The 17,500-nt window shown below is 38.9% G+C and overlaps 58 non-coding genes across 58 annotated transcripts in view; all 58 read left to right on the forward strand.

Annotated features, from left to right (window-relative positions):
• Positions 1-31, forward strand: part of trnaa-ugc (transfer RNA alanine (anticodon UGC)) — a 72-nt gene extending 41 nt beyond the window's left edge. The window contains exon 1 of the tRNA in view: positions 1-31. This exon is cut by the window's left edge and continues 41 nt beyond it. This is a non-coding gene — a tRNA (tRNA-Ala).
• Positions 32-155: 124 nt separating this feature from the next.
• trnaa-ugc (transfer RNA alanine (anticodon UGC)) lies at positions 156-227 on the forward strand. The gene has a single exon. It is a non-coding gene; the product is annotated as a tRNA-Ala (tRNA).
• A 124-nt stretch (positions 228-351) lies between these two features.
• Positions 352-423, forward strand: trnaa-cgc (transfer RNA alanine (anticodon CGC)). The gene has a single exon. It is a non-coding gene; the product is annotated as a tRNA-Ala (tRNA).
• A 122-nt stretch (positions 424-545) lies between these two features.
• On the forward strand, positions 546-617 carry trnaa-cgc (transfer RNA alanine (anticodon CGC)). The gene has a single exon. It is a non-coding gene; the product is annotated as a tRNA-Ala (tRNA).
• A 309-nt stretch (positions 618-926) lies between these two features.
• On the forward strand, positions 927-998 carry trnaa-ugc (transfer RNA alanine (anticodon UGC)). Its single transcript has one exon. It is a non-coding gene; the product is annotated as a tRNA-Ala (tRNA).
• Positions 999-1,114: 116 nt separating this feature from the next.
• Positions 1,115-1,186, forward strand: trnaa-ugc (transfer RNA alanine (anticodon UGC)). The gene has a single exon. It is a non-coding gene; the product is annotated as a tRNA-Ala (tRNA).
• A 294-nt stretch (positions 1,187-1,480) lies between these two features.
• Positions 1,481-1,552, forward strand: trnav-uac (transfer RNA valine (anticodon UAC)). The gene has a single exon. It is a non-coding gene; the product is annotated as a tRNA-Val (tRNA).
• Positions 1,553-2,033: 481 nt separating this feature from the next.
• On the forward strand, positions 2,034-2,105 carry trnaa-ugc (transfer RNA alanine (anticodon UGC)). Its single transcript has one exon. It is a non-coding gene; the product is annotated as a tRNA-Ala (tRNA).
• Positions 2,106-2,386: 281 nt separating this feature from the next.
• On the forward strand, positions 2,387-2,458 carry trnaa-ugc (transfer RNA alanine (anticodon UGC)). The gene has a single exon. It is a non-coding gene; the product is annotated as a tRNA-Ala (tRNA).
• Positions 2,459-2,582: 124 nt separating this feature from the next.
• On the forward strand, positions 2,583-2,654 carry trnaa-ugc (transfer RNA alanine (anticodon UGC)). Its single transcript has one exon. It is a non-coding gene; the product is annotated as a tRNA-Ala (tRNA).
• A 305-nt stretch (positions 2,655-2,959) lies between these two features.
• trnaa-ugc (transfer RNA alanine (anticodon UGC)) lies at positions 2,960-3,031 on the forward strand. Its single transcript has one exon. It is a non-coding gene; the product is annotated as a tRNA-Ala (tRNA).
• A 124-nt stretch (positions 3,032-3,155) lies between these two features.
• On the forward strand, positions 3,156-3,227 carry trnaa-ugc (transfer RNA alanine (anticodon UGC)). The gene has a single exon. It is a non-coding gene; the product is annotated as a tRNA-Ala (tRNA).
• Positions 3,228-3,521: 294 nt separating this feature from the next.
• Positions 3,522-3,593, forward strand: trnav-uac (transfer RNA valine (anticodon UAC)). Its single transcript has one exon. It is a non-coding gene; the product is annotated as a tRNA-Val (tRNA).
• Positions 3,594-3,717: 124 nt separating this feature from the next.
• trnaa-ugc (transfer RNA alanine (anticodon UGC)) lies at positions 3,718-3,789 on the forward strand. Its single transcript has one exon. It is a non-coding gene; the product is annotated as a tRNA-Ala (tRNA).
• A 294-nt stretch (positions 3,790-4,083) lies between these two features.
• trnaa-ugc (transfer RNA alanine (anticodon UGC)) lies at positions 4,084-4,155 on the forward strand. The gene has a single exon. It is a non-coding gene; the product is annotated as a tRNA-Ala (tRNA).
• Positions 4,156-4,656: 501 nt separating this feature from the next.
• trnaa-cgc (transfer RNA alanine (anticodon CGC)) lies at positions 4,657-4,728 on the forward strand. Its single transcript has one exon. It is a non-coding gene; the product is annotated as a tRNA-Ala (tRNA).
• Positions 4,729-5,048: 320 nt separating this feature from the next.
• Positions 5,049-5,120, forward strand: trnaa-cgc (transfer RNA alanine (anticodon CGC)). Its single transcript has one exon. It is a non-coding gene; the product is annotated as a tRNA-Ala (tRNA).
• A 124-nt stretch (positions 5,121-5,244) lies between these two features.
• trnaa-ugc (transfer RNA alanine (anticodon UGC)) lies at positions 5,245-5,316 on the forward strand. The gene has a single exon. It is a non-coding gene; the product is annotated as a tRNA-Ala (tRNA).
• A 123-nt stretch (positions 5,317-5,439) lies between these two features.
• On the forward strand, positions 5,440-5,512 carry trnaa-ugc (transfer RNA alanine (anticodon UGC)). The gene has a single exon. It is a non-coding gene; the product is annotated as a tRNA-Ala (tRNA).
• A 285-nt stretch (positions 5,513-5,797) lies between these two features.
• trnaa-ugc (transfer RNA alanine (anticodon UGC)) lies at positions 5,798-5,869 on the forward strand. The gene has a single exon. It is a non-coding gene; the product is annotated as a tRNA-Ala (tRNA).
• A 281-nt stretch (positions 5,870-6,150) lies between these two features.
• trnaa-ugc (transfer RNA alanine (anticodon UGC)) lies at positions 6,151-6,222 on the forward strand. The gene has a single exon. It is a non-coding gene; the product is annotated as a tRNA-Ala (tRNA).
• Positions 6,223-6,346: 124 nt separating this feature from the next.
• Positions 6,347-6,418, forward strand: trnaa-ugc (transfer RNA alanine (anticodon UGC)). Its single transcript has one exon. It is a non-coding gene; the product is annotated as a tRNA-Ala (tRNA).
• Positions 6,419-6,712: 294 nt separating this feature from the next.
• trnav-uac (transfer RNA valine (anticodon UAC)) lies at positions 6,713-6,784 on the forward strand. Its single transcript has one exon. It is a non-coding gene; the product is annotated as a tRNA-Val (tRNA).
• Positions 6,785-6,908: 124 nt separating this feature from the next.
• On the forward strand, positions 6,909-6,980 carry trnaa-cgc (transfer RNA alanine (anticodon CGC)). Its single transcript has one exon. It is a non-coding gene; the product is annotated as a tRNA-Ala (tRNA).
• A 491-nt stretch (positions 6,981-7,471) lies between these two features.
• On the forward strand, positions 7,472-7,543 carry trnaa-ugc (transfer RNA alanine (anticodon UGC)). The gene has a single exon. It is a non-coding gene; the product is annotated as a tRNA-Ala (tRNA).
• A 124-nt stretch (positions 7,544-7,667) lies between these two features.
• trnaa-cgc (transfer RNA alanine (anticodon CGC)) lies at positions 7,668-7,739 on the forward strand. The gene has a single exon. It is a non-coding gene; the product is annotated as a tRNA-Ala (tRNA).
• A 124-nt stretch (positions 7,740-7,863) lies between these two features.
• trnaa-cgc (transfer RNA alanine (anticodon CGC)) lies at positions 7,864-7,935 on the forward strand. The gene has a single exon. It is a non-coding gene; the product is annotated as a tRNA-Ala (tRNA).
• Positions 7,936-8,244: 309 nt separating this feature from the next.
• trnaa-ugc (transfer RNA alanine (anticodon UGC)) lies at positions 8,245-8,316 on the forward strand. The gene has a single exon. It is a non-coding gene; the product is annotated as a tRNA-Ala (tRNA).
• Positions 8,317-8,432: 116 nt separating this feature from the next.
• Positions 8,433-8,504, forward strand: trnaa-ugc (transfer RNA alanine (anticodon UGC)). The gene has a single exon. It is a non-coding gene; the product is annotated as a tRNA-Ala (tRNA).
• Positions 8,505-8,628: 124 nt separating this feature from the next.
• trnaa-ugc (transfer RNA alanine (anticodon UGC)) lies at positions 8,629-8,700 on the forward strand. Its single transcript has one exon. It is a non-coding gene; the product is annotated as a tRNA-Ala (tRNA).
• A 305-nt stretch (positions 8,701-9,005) lies between these two features.
• Positions 9,006-9,077, forward strand: trnaa-ugc (transfer RNA alanine (anticodon UGC)). Its single transcript has one exon. It is a non-coding gene; the product is annotated as a tRNA-Ala (tRNA).
• A 124-nt stretch (positions 9,078-9,201) lies between these two features.
• On the forward strand, positions 9,202-9,273 carry trnaa-ugc (transfer RNA alanine (anticodon UGC)). The gene has a single exon. It is a non-coding gene; the product is annotated as a tRNA-Ala (tRNA).
• Positions 9,274-9,396: 123 nt separating this feature from the next.
• Positions 9,397-9,469, forward strand: trnaa-ugc (transfer RNA alanine (anticodon UGC)). Its single transcript has one exon. It is a non-coding gene; the product is annotated as a tRNA-Ala (tRNA).
• Positions 9,470-9,755: 286 nt separating this feature from the next.
• On the forward strand, positions 9,756-9,827 carry trnaa-ugc (transfer RNA alanine (anticodon UGC)). The gene has a single exon. It is a non-coding gene; the product is annotated as a tRNA-Ala (tRNA).
• A 320-nt stretch (positions 9,828-10,147) lies between these two features.
• On the forward strand, positions 10,148-10,219 carry trnaa-ugc (transfer RNA alanine (anticodon UGC)). The gene has a single exon. It is a non-coding gene; the product is annotated as a tRNA-Ala (tRNA).
• Positions 10,220-10,343: 124 nt separating this feature from the next.
• On the forward strand, positions 10,344-10,415 carry trnaa-cgc (transfer RNA alanine (anticodon CGC)). Its single transcript has one exon. It is a non-coding gene; the product is annotated as a tRNA-Ala (tRNA).
• A 118-nt stretch (positions 10,416-10,533) lies between these two features.
• Positions 10,534-10,605, forward strand: trnaa-cgc (transfer RNA alanine (anticodon CGC)). The gene has a single exon. It is a non-coding gene; the product is annotated as a tRNA-Ala (tRNA).
• A 309-nt stretch (positions 10,606-10,914) lies between these two features.
• Positions 10,915-10,986, forward strand: trnaa-cgc (transfer RNA alanine (anticodon CGC)). Its single transcript has one exon. It is a non-coding gene; the product is annotated as a tRNA-Ala (tRNA).
• A 309-nt stretch (positions 10,987-11,295) lies between these two features.
• trnaa-ugc (transfer RNA alanine (anticodon UGC)) lies at positions 11,296-11,367 on the forward strand. Its single transcript has one exon. It is a non-coding gene; the product is annotated as a tRNA-Ala (tRNA).
• Positions 11,368-11,483: 116 nt separating this feature from the next.
• On the forward strand, positions 11,484-11,555 carry trnaa-cgc (transfer RNA alanine (anticodon CGC)). The gene has a single exon. It is a non-coding gene; the product is annotated as a tRNA-Ala (tRNA).
• A 285-nt stretch (positions 11,556-11,840) lies between these two features.
• Positions 11,841-11,912, forward strand: trnaa-ugc (transfer RNA alanine (anticodon UGC)). Its single transcript has one exon. It is a non-coding gene; the product is annotated as a tRNA-Ala (tRNA).
• A 281-nt stretch (positions 11,913-12,193) lies between these two features.
• Positions 12,194-12,265, forward strand: trnaa-ugc (transfer RNA alanine (anticodon UGC)). The gene has a single exon. It is a non-coding gene; the product is annotated as a tRNA-Ala (tRNA).
• Positions 12,266-12,389: 124 nt separating this feature from the next.
• Positions 12,390-12,461, forward strand: trnaa-ugc (transfer RNA alanine (anticodon UGC)). Its single transcript has one exon. It is a non-coding gene; the product is annotated as a tRNA-Ala (tRNA).
• Positions 12,462-12,766: 305 nt separating this feature from the next.
• Positions 12,767-12,839, forward strand: trnaa-ugc (transfer RNA alanine (anticodon UGC)). The gene has a single exon. It is a non-coding gene; the product is annotated as a tRNA-Ala (tRNA).
• Positions 12,840-12,963: 124 nt separating this feature from the next.
• Positions 12,964-13,035, forward strand: trnaa-ugc (transfer RNA alanine (anticodon UGC)). Its single transcript has one exon. It is a non-coding gene; the product is annotated as a tRNA-Ala (tRNA).
• A 321-nt stretch (positions 13,036-13,356) lies between these two features.
• trnaa-cgc (transfer RNA alanine (anticodon CGC)) lies at positions 13,357-13,428 on the forward strand. Its single transcript has one exon. It is a non-coding gene; the product is annotated as a tRNA-Ala (tRNA).
• Positions 13,429-13,748: 320 nt separating this feature from the next.
• Positions 13,749-13,820, forward strand: trnaa-cgc (transfer RNA alanine (anticodon CGC)). The gene has a single exon. It is a non-coding gene; the product is annotated as a tRNA-Ala (tRNA).
• A 122-nt stretch (positions 13,821-13,942) lies between these two features.
• On the forward strand, positions 13,943-14,014 carry trnaa-cgc (transfer RNA alanine (anticodon CGC)). Its single transcript has one exon. It is a non-coding gene; the product is annotated as a tRNA-Ala (tRNA).
• A 309-nt stretch (positions 14,015-14,323) lies between these two features.
• On the forward strand, positions 14,324-14,395 carry trnaa-ugc (transfer RNA alanine (anticodon UGC)). Its single transcript has one exon. It is a non-coding gene; the product is annotated as a tRNA-Ala (tRNA).
• A 116-nt stretch (positions 14,396-14,511) lies between these two features.
• Positions 14,512-14,583, forward strand: trnaa-ugc (transfer RNA alanine (anticodon UGC)). Its single transcript has one exon. It is a non-coding gene; the product is annotated as a tRNA-Ala (tRNA).
• Positions 14,584-15,235: 652 nt separating this feature from the next.
• Positions 15,236-15,307, forward strand: trnaa-ugc (transfer RNA alanine (anticodon UGC)). The gene has a single exon. It is a non-coding gene; the product is annotated as a tRNA-Ala (tRNA).
• Positions 15,308-15,588: 281 nt separating this feature from the next.
• trnaa-ugc (transfer RNA alanine (anticodon UGC)) lies at positions 15,589-15,660 on the forward strand. Its single transcript has one exon. It is a non-coding gene; the product is annotated as a tRNA-Ala (tRNA).
• A 305-nt stretch (positions 15,661-15,965) lies between these two features.
• Positions 15,966-16,037, forward strand: trnaa-ugc (transfer RNA alanine (anticodon UGC)). The gene has a single exon. It is a non-coding gene; the product is annotated as a tRNA-Ala (tRNA).
• Positions 16,038-16,161: 124 nt separating this feature from the next.
• Positions 16,162-16,233, forward strand: trnaa-ugc (transfer RNA alanine (anticodon UGC)). Its single transcript has one exon. It is a non-coding gene; the product is annotated as a tRNA-Ala (tRNA).
• Positions 16,234-16,357: 124 nt separating this feature from the next.
• On the forward strand, positions 16,358-16,429 carry trnaa-cgc (transfer RNA alanine (anticodon CGC)). The gene has a single exon. It is a non-coding gene; the product is annotated as a tRNA-Ala (tRNA).
• A 491-nt stretch (positions 16,430-16,920) lies between these two features.
• Positions 16,921-16,992, forward strand: trnaa-ugc (transfer RNA alanine (anticodon UGC)). Its single transcript has one exon. It is a non-coding gene; the product is annotated as a tRNA-Ala (tRNA).
• Positions 16,993-17,116: 124 nt separating this feature from the next.
• Positions 17,117-17,188, forward strand: trnaa-cgc (transfer RNA alanine (anticodon CGC)). The gene has a single exon. It is a non-coding gene; the product is annotated as a tRNA-Ala (tRNA).
• A 124-nt stretch (positions 17,189-17,312) lies between these two features.
• trnaa-cgc (transfer RNA alanine (anticodon CGC)) lies at positions 17,313-17,384 on the forward strand. Its single transcript has one exon. It is a non-coding gene; the product is annotated as a tRNA-Ala (tRNA).
• The last annotated feature ends 116 nt before the right edge of the window (positions 17,385-17,500 follow it).

The following is a 17,500-nucleotide window of genomic DNA, read 5'->3' on the forward strand; positions in this document are numbered from 1 at the left end:
GAGGTCCTGGGTTCAATCCCCAGCATCTCCAAGAAATGTTTCATGACTTTCATGTGAGTTTAAGCAAAATTATTTTGCTTCTTTGCTCTAAAGTGTTACGCGACTGGATTGTTAGTGTTTGTTATACAAAGAAGCAGCAATGTTGTTTGAAATATGGGGATGTAGCTCAGTGGTGGAGCGCATGCTTTGCATGTATGAGGTTCTGGGTTCAGTTCCCAGCATCTCCAATTACTGTTTTATGACTTTCATGTGAGTTTAAGCACAATTATTTTGCTTCTTTGCTCTAAAGTGTTATGCGACTGGATTGTAAGTGTTTGTGAATCAAAGAAGCAGCATTGTTGTTTGAAATATGGGGATGTAGCTCAGTGGTGGAGCGCATGCTTCGCATGTATGAGGTCCTGGGTTCAGTCCCCAGCATCTCCAATTACCGTTTGATGACTTTCATGTGAGTTTAAGCAAAATAATTTTGCTTCTTTGCTCTAGTGTTACACGACTGGATTGTTGGTGTTTGTTAAACAAAGATGCAGCAATGTTGCTCGAAGTATGGGGATGTAGCTCAGTGGTGGAGCGCATGCTTCGCATGTATGAGGTCCTGGGTTCAGTCCCCAGCATCTCCAATTACCGTTTGATGACTTTCATGTGAGTTTAAGCAAAATAATTTTACTTCTTTGCTCTAAAGTGTTACGCGACTGGATTGTTAGTGTTTGTTATACAAAGAAGCAGCAATGTTGTTTGAAATAAGGGGATGTAGCTCAGTGGTGGAGCGCATGCTTCGCATGTATGAGGTCCTGGGTTGCATCTCCAAGCACCGTTTGATGACTTTCATGTGAGTTTAAGCAAAATAATTTTGCTTCGTTGCTCTAGTGTTACACGACTGGATTGTTAGTGTTTGTTAAACAAAGAAGCAGCAATGCTATTTGAAACATGGGGATGTAGCTCAGTGGTAGAGCGCATGCTTTGCATGTATGAGGTCCTGGGTTCAATCCCCAGCATCTCCAAGAAGAATTTAATGACTTTCATGTGAGTTTAAGCAAAATAATTTTGCTCTAAAGTGTTATGCGACTGGGTTGTTAGTGTTTGTGAAACAAAGAAGCAGCAATATTTTTTGAAATATGGGGATGTAGCTCAGTGGTAGAGCGCATGCTTTGCATGTATGAGGTCCTGGGTTCAATCACCAGCATCTCCAAGCACTATTACCTGCAAATTTAAGCAAAGCAGATTTGCTTTAGTTCCCTAACTGGAGTTATAGTGTTTGTCAAACTACAGAAACATAAAAGCTGTCAACCTTATGGCTATATAGGCATACTTTGCATGTATGAGATCCTTCCTTCAATCTCTATCATCTCCAAGCACTGTTTCATGTGTTTTATGAGTTTCATGTAGGTTTAACCAAAATAATTTCTCTTCTTTCCTTGAAAGTGTTACATGACTGGATTGTTAGTCTTTGTAAAATAAAGAAGCAGCAATTTTAATGGAATATGGGGATGTAGCTCAGTGGTAGAGCGCATGCTTTACATGTATGAGGTCCTGGGTTCAATCCCCAGCATCTCTAAGAACTGTTTAATGACTTTCATGTGAGTTTAAGCAAAATTATTTTGCTTCTTTGCTCTAAAGTGTTACGCGACTGGATTGTTAGTGTTTGTTATACAAAGAAGCAGCAATGTTGTTTGAAATATGGGGATGTAGCTCAGTGATAGAGCACATGCTTTGCATGTATGAGTTCCTGGGTTCAATCCCCAGCATCTCAAAGCACTATTACCTGCAAATTTAAGCAAAGCAGATTTGCTTTATTTCCCTAACTGGAGTTATAGTGTTTGTCAAACTACAGAAACATAAAAGCTGTCAACTTTATGGCTATATAGGCATGCTTTGCATGTATGAGATCCTTCCTTCAATCTCTATCATCTCCAAGCACTGTTTAATGAGTTTCATGTAGGTTTAAGCAAAATAATTTCTCTTTTTTCCTTGAAAGTGTTACATGACTGGATTGTTAGTGTTTGTAAAATAAAGAAGCAGCAACTTTAATGGAATATGGGGATGTAGCTCAGTTGTAGAGCGCATGCTTTGCATGTATGAGGTCCTGGGTTCAATCCCCAGCATCTCCAAGAAATATTTAATGACTTTCATGTGAGTTTAAGCAAAATAATTTCTCTTCTTTCCTTGAAACTGTTACATGTTCTTTGCTCTAGTGTTACACGACTGGATTTTTAGTGTTTGTTAAAGAAAGAAGCAGCAATGCTCTTTTCCTGGGTTCAATCCCCAGCATCTCCAAGAATTGTTTCATGTAAGTTCAAGCAAAACAATTTCTCTTCTTTTCTTCAGATTGTTACATGACTGGAATGTTAGTGTTTGTAAAATAAAGAATCAGCATTACTGTTAGAAACATGGGGATGTAGCTCAGTGGTAGAGCGCGTACTTTGCATGTATGAGGTCCTGGGTTCAATCCCCAGCATCTCCAAGAACTGTTTAATGACATTCATGTGAGTTTAAGCAAAATTATTTTGCTTCTTTGCTCTAAAGTGTTACTCGACTGGATTGTTAGTGTTTGTTATACAAAGAAGCAGCAATGTTGTTTGAAATATGGGGATGCAGCTCAGTGGTAGAGCGCATGCTTTGCATGTATGAGGTCCTGGGTTCAATCCCCAGCATCTCCAAGCACTATTACCTGCAAATTTAAGCAAAGCAGATTTGCTTTAGTTCCCTAACTGGAGTTATAGTGTTTGTCAAACAACAGAAACATAAAAGCTGTCAACTTTATGGCTATATAGGCATGCTTTGCATGTATGAGATCCTTCCTTCAATCTCTATCATCTCCAAACCATCTCCAAGCACTGTTTAATGAGTTTCATGAGTTTCATGTAGGTTTAAGCAAAATAATTTCTCTTCTTTCCTTGAAAGTGTTACATGACTGGATTGTTAGTCTTTGTAAAATAAAGAAGCAGCAGTATTAATGGAATATGGGGATGTAGCTCAGTGGTAGAGCGCATGCTTTGCATGTATGAGGTCCTTGGTTCAATCCCCAGCATCTCCAAGAACTGTTTAATGACTTTCATGTGAGTTTAAGCAAAATTATTTTGCTTCTTTGCTCTAAAGTGTTACGCGACTGGATTGTTAGTGTTTGTGAAACAAAGAAGCAGCAATGTTGTTTGAAATATGGGGATGTAGCTCAGTGGTAGAGCGCATGCTTTGCATGTATGAGGTCCTGGGTTCAATCCCCAGCATCTCCAAGCACTATTACCTGCAAATTTAAGCAAAGCAGATTTGCTTTAGTTCCCTAACTGGAGTTATAGTGTTTGTCAAACTACAGAAACATAAAAGCTGTCAACTTTATGGCTATATAGGCATGCTTTGCATGTATGAGATCCTTCCTTCAATCTCTATCATCTCCAAGCACTGTTTCATGTGTTTCATGAGTTTCATGTAGGTTTAACCAAAATAATTTCTCTTCTTTCCTTGAAAGTGTTACATGACTGGATTTTTAGTCTTTGTAAAATAAAGAAGCAGCAATTTTAATGGAATATGGGGATGTAGCTCAGTGGTAGAGTGCATGCTTTACATGTATGAGGTCCTGGATTCAATCCCCAGCATCTCCAAGAACTGTTTAACGACTCTCATGTGAGTTTAAGCAAAATTATTTTGCTTCTTTGCTCTAAAGTGTTACGCGACTGGATTGTTAGTGTTTGTTATACAACGAAGCAGCAATGTTGTTTGAAATATGGGGATGTAGCTCAGTGGTAGAGCGCATGCTTTGCATGTATGAGTTCCTGGGTTCAATCCCCAGCATCTCCAAGCACTATTACCTGCAAATTTAAGCAAAGCAGATTTGCTTTATTTCCCTAACTGGAGTTATAGTGTTTGTCAAACTACAGAAACATAAAAGCTGTCAACTTTATGGCTATATAGGCATGCTTTGCATGTATGAGATCCTTCCTTCAATCTCTATCATCTCCAAGCACTGTTTAATGAGTTTCATGAGTTTCATGTAGGTTTAAGCAAAATAATTTCTCTTCTTTCCTTGAAAGTGTTACATGACTGGATTGTTAGTCTTTGTAAAATAAAGAAGCAGCAATTTTAATGGAATATGGGGATGTAGCTCAGTGGTAGAGCGCATGCTATGCATGTATGAGATCCTGGGTTCAATCCCCAGCATCTCCAAGAAATGTTTAATGACTTTCATGTGTTTAAGCAAAATAATTTCTCTTCTTTCTTTGAAACTGTTACATGACTGGATTGTTAGTATTTGTGAAACAAAGAAGCAGCAATATTGTTTGAAATATGGGCATGTAGCTCAGTGGTGGAGCACATGCTTTGCATGTATGAGGTCCTGGGGTCAATCCCCAGCATCTCCAAGCACCGTTTGATGACTTTCATGTGAGTTTAAGCAAAACAATTTTGCTTCTTTGCTCTAGTGTTACACGACTGGATTGTTAGTGTTTGTTATACAAAGAAGCAGCAATGTTGTTTGAAATATGGGGATGTAGCTCAGTGGTGGAGCGCATGCTCCGCATGTATGAGGTCCTGGGTTGCATCTCCAAGCACCGTTTGATAACTTTCATGTGAGTTTAAGCAAAATAATTTTGCTTCTTTGCTCTAGTGTTACACGACTGGATTGTTAGTGTTTGTTAAACAAAGAAGCAGCAATGCTGCTTGAAATATGGTTATGTAGCTCAGTGGAAGAGCGCATGCTTCGCATGTATGAGGTCCTGGGTTCAATCCCCAGCATATCCAAGAACTGTTTAATGACTTTCATGTGAGTTTAAGCAAAATAATTTTGCTTCTTTGCTCTAAAGTGTTACGCGACTGGATTGTTAGTGTTTGTTATACAAAGAAGCAGCAATGTTGTTTGAAATATGGGGATGTAGCTCAGTGGTGGAGCGCATGCTTCACATGTATGAGATCCTGTGTTCAGTCCCCAGCATCTCCAAATACCGTTTGATGACTTTCATGTGAGTTTAAGCAAAATTATTTTGCTTCTTTGCTCTAAAGTGTTATGCGACTGTATTGTTAGTGTTTGTGAATCAAAGAAGCAGCAATGTTGTTTGAAATATGGGGATGTAGCTCAGTGGTGGAGCGCATGCTTCGCATGTATGAGGTCCTGGGTTCAGTCCCCAGCATCTCCTATAACTGTTTAATGACTTTCATGTGAGTTTAAGCAAATTAATTTTGCTTCTTTGCTCTAAAGTGTTATGCGACTGGATTGTTAGTGTTTGATATACAAAGAAGCAGCAATGTGGTTTGAAATATGGGGATGTAGCTCAGTGGTAGAGCGCATGCTTTGCATGTATGAGGTCCTGGGTTCAATCCCCAGCATCTCCAAGAACTGTTTAATGATTTTCATGTGAGTTTAAGCAAAATAATTTTACTTCTTTGCTCTAAAGTGTTACGCGACTGGATTGTTAGTGTTTGTTATACAAAGAAGCAGCAATGTTGTTTGAAATATGGGGATGTAGCTCAGTGGTAGAGCGCATGCTTTGCATGTATGAGTTCCTGGGTTCAATCCCCAGCATCTCAAAGCACTATTACCTGCAAATTTAAGCAAAGCAGATTTGCTTTATTTCCCTAACTGGAGTTATAGTGTTTGTCAAACTACAGAAATATAAAAGCTGTCAACTTTATGGCTATATAGGCATGCTTTGCATGTATGAGATCCTTCCTTCAATCTCTATCATCTCCAAGCACTGTTTAATGAGTTTCATGTAGGTTTAAACAAAATAATTTCTCTTCTTTCCTTGAAAGTGTTACATGACTGGATTGTTAGTGTTTGTAAAATAAAGAAGCAGCAATTTTAATGGAATATGGGGATGTAGCTCAGTGGTAGAGCGCATGCTTTGCATGTATGAGGTCCTGGGTTCAATCCCCAGCATCTCCAAGAAATGTTTAATGACTTTCATGTGAGTTTAAGCAAAATAATTTCTCTTCTTTCCTTGAAACTGTTACATGTTCTTTGCTCTAGTGTTACACGACTGGATTGTTAGTGTTTGTTAAACAAAGAAGCAGCAATGCTGTTTTCCTGGGTTCAAACCCCAGCATCTCCAAGAATTGTTTCATGTAAGTTCAAGCAAAATAATTTCTCTTCTTTTCTTCAGATTGTTACATGACTGAAATGTTAGTGTTTGTAAAATAAAGAATCAGCATTACTGTTAGAAACATGGGGATGTAGCTCAGTGGTAGAGCGCATGCATTGCATGTATGAGGTCTTGGGTTCAATCCCCAGCATCTCCAAGAACTGTTTAATGACTTTCATGTGAGTTTAAGCAAAATTATTTTGCTTCTTTGCTCTAAAGTGTTACGCGACTGGATTGTTAGTGTTTGTTATACAAAGAAGCAGCAATGTTGTTTGAAATATGGGGATGTAGCTCAGTGGTAGAGCGCATGCTTTGCATGTATGAGGTCCTGGGTTCAATCCCCAGCATCTCCAAGCACTATTACCTGCAAATTTAAGCAAAGCAGATTTGCTTTAGTTCCCTAACTGGAGTTATAGTGTTTGTCAAACTACAGAAACATAAAAGCTGTCAACTTTATGGCTATATAGGCATGCTTTGCATGTATGAGATCCTTCCTTCAATCTCTATCATCTCCAAGCACTGTTTATTGAGTTTCATGAGTTTCATGTAGGTTTAAGCAAAATAATTTCTCTTCTTTCCTTGAAAGTGTTACATGACTGGATTGTTAGTCTTTGTAAAATAAAGAAGCAGCAATTTTAATGGAATATGGGGATGTAGCTCAGTGGTAGAGCGCATGCTTTACATGTATGAGGTCCTGGGTTCAATCCCCAGCATCTCCAAGAACTGTTTAATGACTTTCATGTGAGTTTAAGCAAAATTATTTTGCTTCTTTGCTCTAAAGTGTTATGCGACTGGATTGTTAGTGTTTGTTATACAAAGAAGCAGCAATGTTGCTCGAAATATGGGGATGTAGCTCAGTGGTAGAGCGCATGCTTCGCATGTATGAGGTCCTGGGTCCAATCCCCAGCATCTCCAAGAACTGTTTAATGACTTTCATGTGAGTTTAAGCAAAATTATTTTGCTTCTTTGCTCTAAAGTGTTACGCGACTGGATTGTTAGTGTTTGTTATACAAAGAAGCAGCAATGTTGTTCGAAATATGGGGATGTAGTTATGTCGTAGAGCGCATGCTTTGCATGTATGAGTTCCTGGGTTCAATCCCCAGCATCTCCAAGCACTATTACCTGCAAATTTAAGCAAAGCAGATTCGCTTTATTTCCCTAACTGGAGTTATAGTGTTTGTCAAACTACAGAAACATAAAAGCTGTCAACTTTATGGCTATTTAGGCATGCTTTGCATGTATGAGATCCTTCCTTCAATCTCTATCATCTCCAAGCACTGTTTAATGAGTTTCATGAGTTTCATGTAGGTTTAAGCAAAATAATTTCTCTTCTTTCCTTGAAAGTGTTACATGACTGGATTGTTAGTCTTTGTAAAATAAACAAGCAGCGATGTTGTTTGAAATATGGGGATGTAGCTCAGTGGTAGAGCGCATGCTTTGCATGTATGAGGTCCTGGGTTCAATCCCCAGCATCTCCAAGAACTGTTTAATGACTTTCATGTGAGTTTAAGCAAATTTATTTTGCTTCTTTGCTCTAAAGTGTTATGCGACTGGATTGTTAGTGTTTGTGAATCAAAGAAGCAGCAATGTTGTTTGAAATATGGGGATGTAGCTCAGTGGTAGAGCGCATGCTTCGCATGTATCAGGTCCTGGGTTCAATCCCCAGCACCTCCAAGAACTGTTTAATGACTTTCATGTGAGTTTAAGCAAAATAATTTTGCTTCTTTGCTCTAAAGTGTTACGCGACTGGATTGTTAGTGTTTGTTATACAAAGAAGCAGCAATGTTGTTTGAAATATGGGGATGTAGCTCAGTGGTGGAGCGCATGCTTCGCATGTATGAGGTCCTGGGTTCAGTCCCCAGCTTCTCCAATTACCGTTTGATGATTTTCATGTGAGTTTAAGCAAAATAATTTTGCTTCTTTGCTCTAAAGTGTTACGCGACTGGATTGTTAGTGTTTGTTATACAAAGAAGCAGCAATGTTGTTTGAAATATGGGGATGTAGCTCAGTGGTGGAGCGCATGCTTCGCATGTATGAGGTCCTGGGTTGCATCTCCAAGCACCGTTTGATGACTTTCATGTGAGTTTAAGCAAAATAATTTTGCTTCTTTCCTCTAGTGTTACACGACTGGATTGTTAGTGTTTGTTAAACAAAGAAGCAGCAATGCTATTTGAAATATGGGGATGTAGCTCAGTGGTAGAGCGCATGCTTTGCATGTATGAGGTCCTGGGTTCAATCCCCAGCATCTCCAAGAAGAATTTAATGACTTTCATGTGAGTTTAAGCAAAATAATTTTGCTCTAAAGTGTTATGCGACTGGGTTGTTGGTGTTTGTGAAACAAAGAAGCAGCAATGTTGTTTGAAATATGGGGATGTAGCTCAGTGGTAGAGCGCATGCTTTGCATGTATGAGGTCCAGGGTTCAATCCCCAGCATCTCCAAGAACGGTTTAATGACATTCATGTGAGTTTAAGCAAAATTATTTTGCTTCTTTGCTCTAAAGTGTTACGTGACTGGATTGTTAGTGTTTGTTATACAAAGAAGCAGCAATGTTGTTTGAAATATGGGGATGTAGCTCAGTGGTAGAGCGCATGCTTTGCATGTATGAGGTCCTTGGTTCAATCCCCAGCATCTCCAAGCACTATTACCTGCAAATTTAAGCAAAGCAGATTTGCTTTAGTTCCCTAACTGGAGTTATAGTGTTTGTCAAACAACAGAAACATAAAAGCTGTCAACTTTATGGCTATATAGGCATGCTTTGCATGTATGAGATCCTTCCTTCAATCTCTATCATCTCCAAATCATCTCCAAGCACTGTTTAATGAGTTTCATGAGTTTCATGCAGGTTTAAGCAAAATAATTTCTCTTCTTTCCTTGAAAGTGTTACATGACTGGATTGTTAGTATTTGTAAAATAAAGAAGCAGCAGTATTAATGGAATATGGGGATGTAGCTCAGTGGTAGAGCGCATGCTTTGCATGTATGAGGTCCTTGGTTCAATCCCCAGCATCTCCAATAACTGTTTAATGACTTTCATCTGAGTTTAAGCAAATTAATTTTGCTTCTTTGCTCTAAAGTGTTATGCGACTGGATTGTTAGTGTTTGATATACAAAGAAGCAGCAATGTGGTTTGAAATATGGGGATGTAGCTCAGTGGTAGAGCGCATGCTTTGCATGTATGAGGTCCTGGGTTCAATCCCCAGCATCTCCAAGAACTGTTTAATGATTTTCATGTGAGTTTAAGCAAAATAATTTTACTTCTTTGCTCTAAAGTGTTACGCGACTGGATTGTTAGTGTTTGTTATACAAAGAAGCAGCAATGTTGTTTGAAATATGGGGATGTAGCTCAGTGGTAGAGCGCATGCTTTGCATGTATGAGTTCCTGGGTTCAATCCCCAGCATCTCAAAGCAATATTACCTGCAAATTTAAGCAAAGCAGATTTGCTTTATTTCCCTAACTGGAGTTATAGTGTTTGTCAAACTACAGAAACATAAAAGCTGTCAACTTTATGCCTATATAGGCATGCTTTGCATGTATGAGATCCTTCCTTCAATCTCTATCATCTCCAAGCACTGTTTAATGAGTTTCATGTAGGTTTAAGCAAAATAATTTCTCTTCTTTCCTTGAAACTGTTACATGACTGGATTGTTAGTATTTGTGAAACAAAGAAGCAGCAATGTTGTTTGAAATATGGGGATGTAGCTCAGTGGTAGAGCACATGCTTTGCATGTATGAGGTCCTGGGTTCAATCCCCAGCATCTCCAAGAACTGTTTAATGACTTTCATGTGAGTTTAAGCAAAATTATTTTGCTTCTTTGCTCTAAAGTGTTACGCGACTGGATTGTTAGTGTTTGTTATACAAAGAAGCAACAATGTTGTTTGAAATATGGGAATGTAGCTCAGTGGTGGAGCGCATGCTTCGCATGTATAAGGTCCTGGGTTCAGTCCCCAGCATCTCCAATTACCGTTTAATGACTTTCATGTGAGTTTAAGCAAAATTATTTTGCTTCTTTGCTCTAAAGTGTTATGCGACTGGATTGTTAGTGTTTGTAAATCAAAGAAGCAGCAATGTTGTTTGAAATATGGGGATGTAGCTCAGTGGTAGAGCGCATGCTTTGCATGTATGAGTTCCTGGGTTCAATCCCCAGCATCTCCAAGAAATGTTTAATGACTTTCATGTGAGTTTAAGCAAAATAATTTTGCTTTTTTGCTCTAAAGTGTTATGCGACTGGATTGTTAGTGTTTGTGAATCAAAGAAGCAGCAATGTTGTTTGAAATATGGGGATGTAGCTCAGTGGTGGAGCGCATGCTTCGCATGTATGAGGTCCTGGGTTCAGTCCCCAGCATCTCCAATTACCGTTTGATGACTTTCATGTGAGTTTAAGCAAAATAATTTTGCTTCTTTGCTCTAGTGTTACACGACTGGATTGTTAGTGTTTGTTAAACAAAGAAGCAGCAATGCTGAAATATGGGGATGTAGCTCAGTGGTAGAGCGCATGCTTCGCATGTATGAGGTCCTGGGTTCAATCCCCAGCATCTCCAAGAACTGTTTAATGACTTTCATGTGAGTTTAAGCAAAATAATTTTACTTCTTTGCTCTAAAGTGTTACGCGACTGGATTGTTAGTGTTTGTTATACAAAGAAGCAGCAATGTTGTTTGAAATATGGGGATGTAGCTCAGTGGTGGAGCGCATGCTTCGCATGTATGAGGTCCTGGGTTGCATCTCCAAGCACCGTTTGATGACTTTCATGTGAGTTTAAGCTAAATAATTTTGCTTCTTTGCTCTAGTGTTACACGACTGGATTGTTAGTGTTTGTTAAACAAAGAAGCAGCAATGTTGTTTGAAATATGGGGATGTAGCTCAGTGGTGGAGCGCATGCTTCGCATGTATGAGGTCCTGGGTTCAATCCCCAGCATCTCCAAGAACTGTTTAATGACTTTCATGTGAGTTTAAGCAAAATAATTTTACTTCTTTGCTCTAAAGTGTTACGCGACTGGATTGTTAGTGTTTGTTATACAAAGAAGCAGCAATGTTGTTTGAAATATGGGGATGGAGCTCAGTGGTGGAGTGCATGCTTCGCATGTATGAGGTCCTGGGTTGCATCTCCAAGCACCGTTTGATGACTTTCATGTGAGTTTAAGCAAAATAATTTTGCTTCTTTGCTCTAGTGTTACACGACTGGATTGTTAGTGTTTGTTAAACAAAGAAGCAGCAATGCTGTTTGAAATGTGAGGATGTAGCTCAGTGGTAGAGCGCATGCTTTGCATGTATGAGGTCCTGGGTTCAATCCCCAGCATCTCCACGAAGAATTTAATGACTTTCATGTGAGTTTAAGCAAAATAATTTTGCTCTAAAGTGTTATGCGACTGGATTGTTAGTGTTTGTGAAACAAAGAATCAGCAATGTTGTTTGAAATATGGGGATGTAGCTCAGTGGTAGAGCGCATGCTTCGCATGTATGAGGTCCTGGGTTCAATCCCCAGCATCTCCAGGCACTATTACCTGCAAATTTAAGCAAAGCAGATTTGCTTTAGTTCCCTAACTGGAGTTATAGTGTTTGTCAAACTACAGAAACATAAAAGCTGTCAACTTTATGGCTATATAGGCATGCTTTGCATGTATGAGATCCTTCCTTCAATCTCTATCATCTCCAAGCACTGTTTAATGAGTTTCATGTAGGTTTAAACAAAATAATTTCTCTTCTTTCCTTGAAAGTGTTACATGACTGGATTGTTAGTGTTTGTAAAATAAAGAAGCAGCAATTTTAATAGAATTTGGGGATGTAGCTCAGTGGTAGAGCGCATGCTTTGCATGTATGAGGTCCTGGGTTCAATCCCCAGCATCTCCAAGAAATGTTTAATGACTTTCATGTGAGTTTAAGCAAAATAATTTCTCTTCTTTCCTTGAAACTGTTACATGTTCTTTGCTCTAGTGTTACACGACTGGATTGTTAGTGTTTGTTAAACAAAGAAGCAGCAATGCTGTTTTCCTGGGTTCAAACCCCAGCATCTCCAAGAATTGTTTCATGTAAGTTCAAGCAAAATCATTTCTCTTCTTTTCTTCAGATTGTTACATGACTGAAATATTAGTGTTTGTAAAATAAAGAATCAGCATTTCTGTTAGAAACATGGGGATGTAGCTCAGTGGTAGAGCGCATGCATTGCATGTATGAGGTCTTGGGTTCAATCCCCAGCATCTCCAAGAACAGTTTAATGACTTTCATGTGAGTTTAAGCAAAATTATTTTGCCTCTTTGCTCTAAAGTGTTACGCGACTGGATTGTTAGTGTTTGTTATACAAAGAAGCAGCAATGTTGTTTAAAATATGGGGATGTAGCTCAGTGGTAGAGCGCATGCTTTGCATGTATGAGGTCCTGGGTTCAATCCCCAGCATCTCCAAGCACTATTACCTGCAAATTTAAGCAAAGCAGATTTGCTTTAGTTCCCTAACTGGAGTTATAGTGTTTGTCAAACTACAGAAACATAAAAGCTGTCAACTTTATGGCTATATAGGCATGCTTTGCATGTATGAGATCCTTCCTTCAATCTCTATCATCTCCAAATCATCTCCAAGCACTGTTTAATGAGTTTCATGAGTTTCATGTAGGTTTAAGCAAAATAATTTCTCTTCTTTCCTTGAAAGTGTTACATGACTGGATTGTTAGTCTTTGTAAAATAAAGAAGCAGCAATATTAATGGAATATGGGGATGTAGCTCAGTGGTAGAGCGCATGCTTTGCATGTTTGAGGTCCTTGGGTTCAATCCCCAGCATCTCCAAGAACTGTTTAATGACTTTCATGTGAGTTTAAGCAAAATTATTTTGCTTCTTTGCTCTAAAGTGTTATGCGACTGGATTGTTAGTATTTGTGAAACAAAGAAGCAGCAATGTTGTTTGAAATATGGGGATGTAGCTCAGTGGTAGAGCACATGCTTTGCATGTATGAGGTCCTGGGTTCAATCCCCAGCATCTCCAAGAACTGTTTAATGACTTTCATGTGAGTTTAAGCAAAATTATTTTGCTTCTTTGCTCTAAAGTGTTATGCGACTGGATTGTTAGTGTTTGTGAATCAAAGAAGCAGCAATGTTGTTTGAAATATGGGGATGTAGCTCAGTGGTAGAGCGCATGCTTTCGCATGTATGAGGTCCTGGGTACAATCCCCAGCATCTCCAAGAACTGTTTAATGACTTTCATGTGAGTTTAAGCAAAATTATTTTGCTTCTTTGCTCTAAAGTGTTACGCGACTGGATTGTTAGTGTTTGTTATACAAAGAAGCAGCAATGTTGTTTGAAATATGGGGATGTAGCTCAGTGGTGGAGCGCATGCTTCGCATGTATGAGGTCCTGGGTTCAATCCCCAGCATATCCAAGAACTGTTTAATGACTTTCATGTGAGTTTAAGCAAAATAATTTTGCTTCTTTGCTCTAAAGTGTTACGCGACTGGATTGTTAGTGTTTGTTATACAAAGAAGCAGCAATGTTGTTTGAAATATGGGGATGTAGCTCAGTGGTGGAGCGCATGCTTCGCATGTATGAGATCCTGTGTTCAGTCCCCAGCATCTCCAAATACCGTTTGATGACTTTCATGTGAGTTTAAGCAAAATTATTTTGCTTCTTTGCTCTAAAGTGTTATGCGACTGTATTGTTAGTGTTTGTGAATCAAAGAAGCAGCAATGTTGTTTGAAATATGGGGATGTAGCTCAGTGGTGGAGCGCATGCTTCGCATGTATGAGGTCCTGGGTTCAGTCCCCAGCATCTCCAATTACCGTTTGATGACTTTCATGTGAGTTTAAGCAAAATAATTTTGCTTCTTTGCTCTAGTGTTACACGACTGGATTGTTAGTGTTTGTTAAACAAAGAAGCAGCAATGTTGCTCGAAGTATGGGGATGTAGCTCAGTGGTAGAGCGCATGCTTCGCATGTATGAGGTCCTGGGTTTAATCCCCAGCATCTCCAAGAACAGTTTAATGACTTTCATGTGAGTTTAAGCAAAATAATTTTACTTCTTTGCTCTAAAGTGTTACGCGACTGGATTGTTAGTGTTTGTTATACAAAGAAGCAGCAATGTTGTTTGAAATATGGGGATGTAGCTCAGTGGTGGAGCGCATGCTTCGCATGTATGAGGTCCTGGGTTGCATCTCCAAGCACCGTTTGATGACTTTCATGTGAGTTTAAGCAAAATAATTTTGCTTCTTTGCTCTAGTGTTACACGACTGGATTGTTAGTGTTTGTTAAACAAAGAAGCAGCAATGCTATTTGAAATATGGGGATGTAGCTCAGTGGTAGAGCGCATGCTTTGCATGTATGAGGTCCTGGGTTCAATCCCCAGCATCTCCAAGAAGAATTTAATGACTTTCATGTGAGTTTAAGCAAAATAATTTTGCTCTAAAGTGTTATGGGACTGGGTTGTTAGTGTTTGTGAAACAAAGAAGCAGCAATGTTTTTTGAAATATGGGGATGTAGCTCAGTGGTAGAGCGCATGCTTTGCATGTATGAGGTCCTGGGTTCAATCCCCAGCATCTCCAAGCACTATTACCTGCAAATTTAAGCAAAGCAGATTTGCTTTAGTTCCCTAACTGGAGTTATAGTGTTTGTCAAACTACAGAAACATAAAAGCTGTCAACCTTATGGCTATATAGGCATGCTTTCCATGTATGAGATCCTTCCTTCAATCTCTATCATCTCCAAGCACTGTTTCATGTGTTTCATGAGTTTCATGTAGGTTTAAGCAAAATTATTTTGCTTCTTTGCTCTAAAGTGTTACGCGACTGGATTGTTAGTGTTTGTTATACAAAGAAGCAGCAATGTTGTTTGAAATATGGGGATGTAGCTCAGTGATAGAGCACATGCTTTGCATGTATGAGTTCCTGGGTTCAATCCCCAGCATCTCAAAGCACTATTACCTGCAAATTTAAGCAAAGCAGATTTGCTTTATTTCCCTAACTGGAGTTATAGTGTTTGTCAAACTACAGAAACATAAAAGCTGTCAACTTTATGGCTATATAGGCATGCTTTGCATGTATGAGATCCTTCCTTCAATCTCTATCATCTCCAAGCACTGTTTAATGAGTTTCATGTAGGTTTAAGCAAAATAATTTCTCTTTTTTCCTTGAAAGTGTTACATGACTGGATTGTTAGTGTTTGTAAAATAAAGAAGCAGCAACTTTAATGGAATATGGGGATGTAGCTCAGTTGTAGAGCGCATGCTTTGCATGTATGAGGTCCTGGGTTCAATCCCCAGCATCTCCAAGAAATATTTAATGACTTTCATGTGAGTTTAAGCAAAATAATTTCTCTTATTTCCTTGAAACTGTTACATGTTCTTTGCTCTAGTGTTACACGACTGGATTTTTAGTGTTTGTTAAAGAAAGAAGCAGCAATGCTCTTTTCCTGGGTTCAATCCCCAGCATCTCCAAGAATTGTTTCATGTAAGTTCAAGCAAAACAATTTCTCTTCTTTTCTTCAGATTGTTACATGACTGGAATGTTAGTGTTTGTAAAATAAAGAATCAGCATTACTGTTAGAAACATGGGTATGTAGCTCAGTGGAAGAGTGCATGCTTTGCATGTATGAGGTCCTGGGTTCAATCCCCAGCATCTCCAAGCACTATTACCTGCAAATTTAAGCAAAGCAGATTTGCTTTAGTTCCCTAACTGGAGTTATAGTGTTTGTCAAACAACAGAAACATAAAAGCTGTCAACTTTATGGCTATATAGGCATGCTTTGCATGTATGAGATCTTTCCTTCAATCTCTATCATCTCCAAACCATCTCCAAGCACTGTTTAATGAGTTTCATGAGTTTCATGTAGGTTTAAGCAAAATAATTTCTCTTCTTTCCTTGAAAGTGTTACATGACTGGATTGTTAGTCTTTGTAAAATAAAGAAGCAGCAGTATTAATGGAATATGGGGATGTAGCTCAGTGGTAGAGCGCATGCTTTGCATGTATGAGGTCCTTGGTTCAATCCCCAGCATCTCCAAGAACTGTTTAATGACTTTCATGTGAGTTTAAGCAAATTAATTTTGCTTCTTTGCTCTAAAGTGTTATGCGACTGGATTGTTAGTGTTTGATATACAAAGAAGCAGCAATGTGGTCTGAAATATGGGGATGTAACTCAGTGGTAGAGCGCATGCTTTGCATGTATGAGGTCCTGGGTTCAATCCCCAGCATCTCCAAGAACTGTTTAATGATTTTCATGTGAGTTTAAGCAAAATTATTTTGCTTCTTTGCTCTAAAGTGTTACGCGACTGGATTGTTAGTGTTTGTTATACAAAGAAGCAGCAATGTTGCTCGAAATATGGGGATGTAGCTCAGTGGTAGAGCGCATGCTTCGCATGAATGAGGTCCTGGGTCCAATCCCCAGCATCTCCAAGAACTGTTTAATGACTTTCATGTGAGTTTAAGCAAAATTATTTTGCTTCTTTGCTCTAAAGTGTTACGCGACTGGATTGTTAGTGTTTGTTATACAAAGAAGCAGCAATGTTGTTCGAAATATGGGGATGTAGTTATGTCGTAGAGCGCATGCTTTGCATGTATGAGTTCCTGGGTTCAATCCCCAGCATCTCCAAGCACTATTACCTGCAAATTTAAGCAAAGCAGATTCGCTTTATTTCCCTAACTGGAGTTATAGTGTTTGTCAAACTACAGAAACATAAAAGCTGTCAACTTTATGGCTATTTAGGCATGCTTTGCATGTATGAGATCCTTCCTTCAATCTCTATCATCTCCAAGCACTGTTTAATGAGTTTCATGAGTTTCATGTAGGTTTAAGCAAAATAATTTCTCTTCTTTCCTTGAAAGTGTTACATGACTGGATTGTTAGTATTTGTAAAATAAACAAGCAGCGATGTTGTTTGAAATATGGGGATGTAGCTCAGTGGTAGAGCGCATGCTTTGCATGTATGAGGTCCTGGGTTCAATCCCCAGCATCTCCAAGAACTGTTTAATGACTTTCATGTGAGTTTAAGCAAATTTATTTTGCTTCTTTGCTCTAAAGTGTTATGCGACTGGATTGTTAGTGTTTGTGAATCAAAGAAGCAGCAATGTTGTTTGAAATATGGGGATGTAGCTCAGTGGTAGAGCGCATGCTTCGCATGTATCAGGTCCTGGGTTCAATCCCCAGCACCTCCAAGAACTGTTTAATGACTTTCATGTGAGTTTAAGCAAAATAATTTTGCTTCTTTGCTCTAAAGTGTTACGCGACTGGATTGTTAGTGTTTGTTATACAAAGAAGCAGCAATGTTGTTTGAAATATGGGGATGTAGCTCAGTGGTGGAGCGCATGCTTCGCATGTATGAGGTCCTGGGTTCAGTCCCCAGCTTCTCCAATTACCGTTTGATGACTTTCATGTGAGTTTAAGCAAAATACTTTTGCTTCTTTGCTCTAAAGTGTTACGCGACTGGATTGTTAGTGTTTGTTATACAAAGAAGCAGCAATGTTGTT

Source organism: Carassius carassius, chromosome 17 (assembly GCF_963082965.1).
Source record: "Carassius carassius chromosome 17, fCarCar2.1, whole genome shotgun sequence".
Taxonomy (NCBI): domain Eukaryota; kingdom Metazoa; phylum Chordata; class Actinopteri; order Cypriniformes; family Cyprinidae; genus Carassius; species Carassius carassius.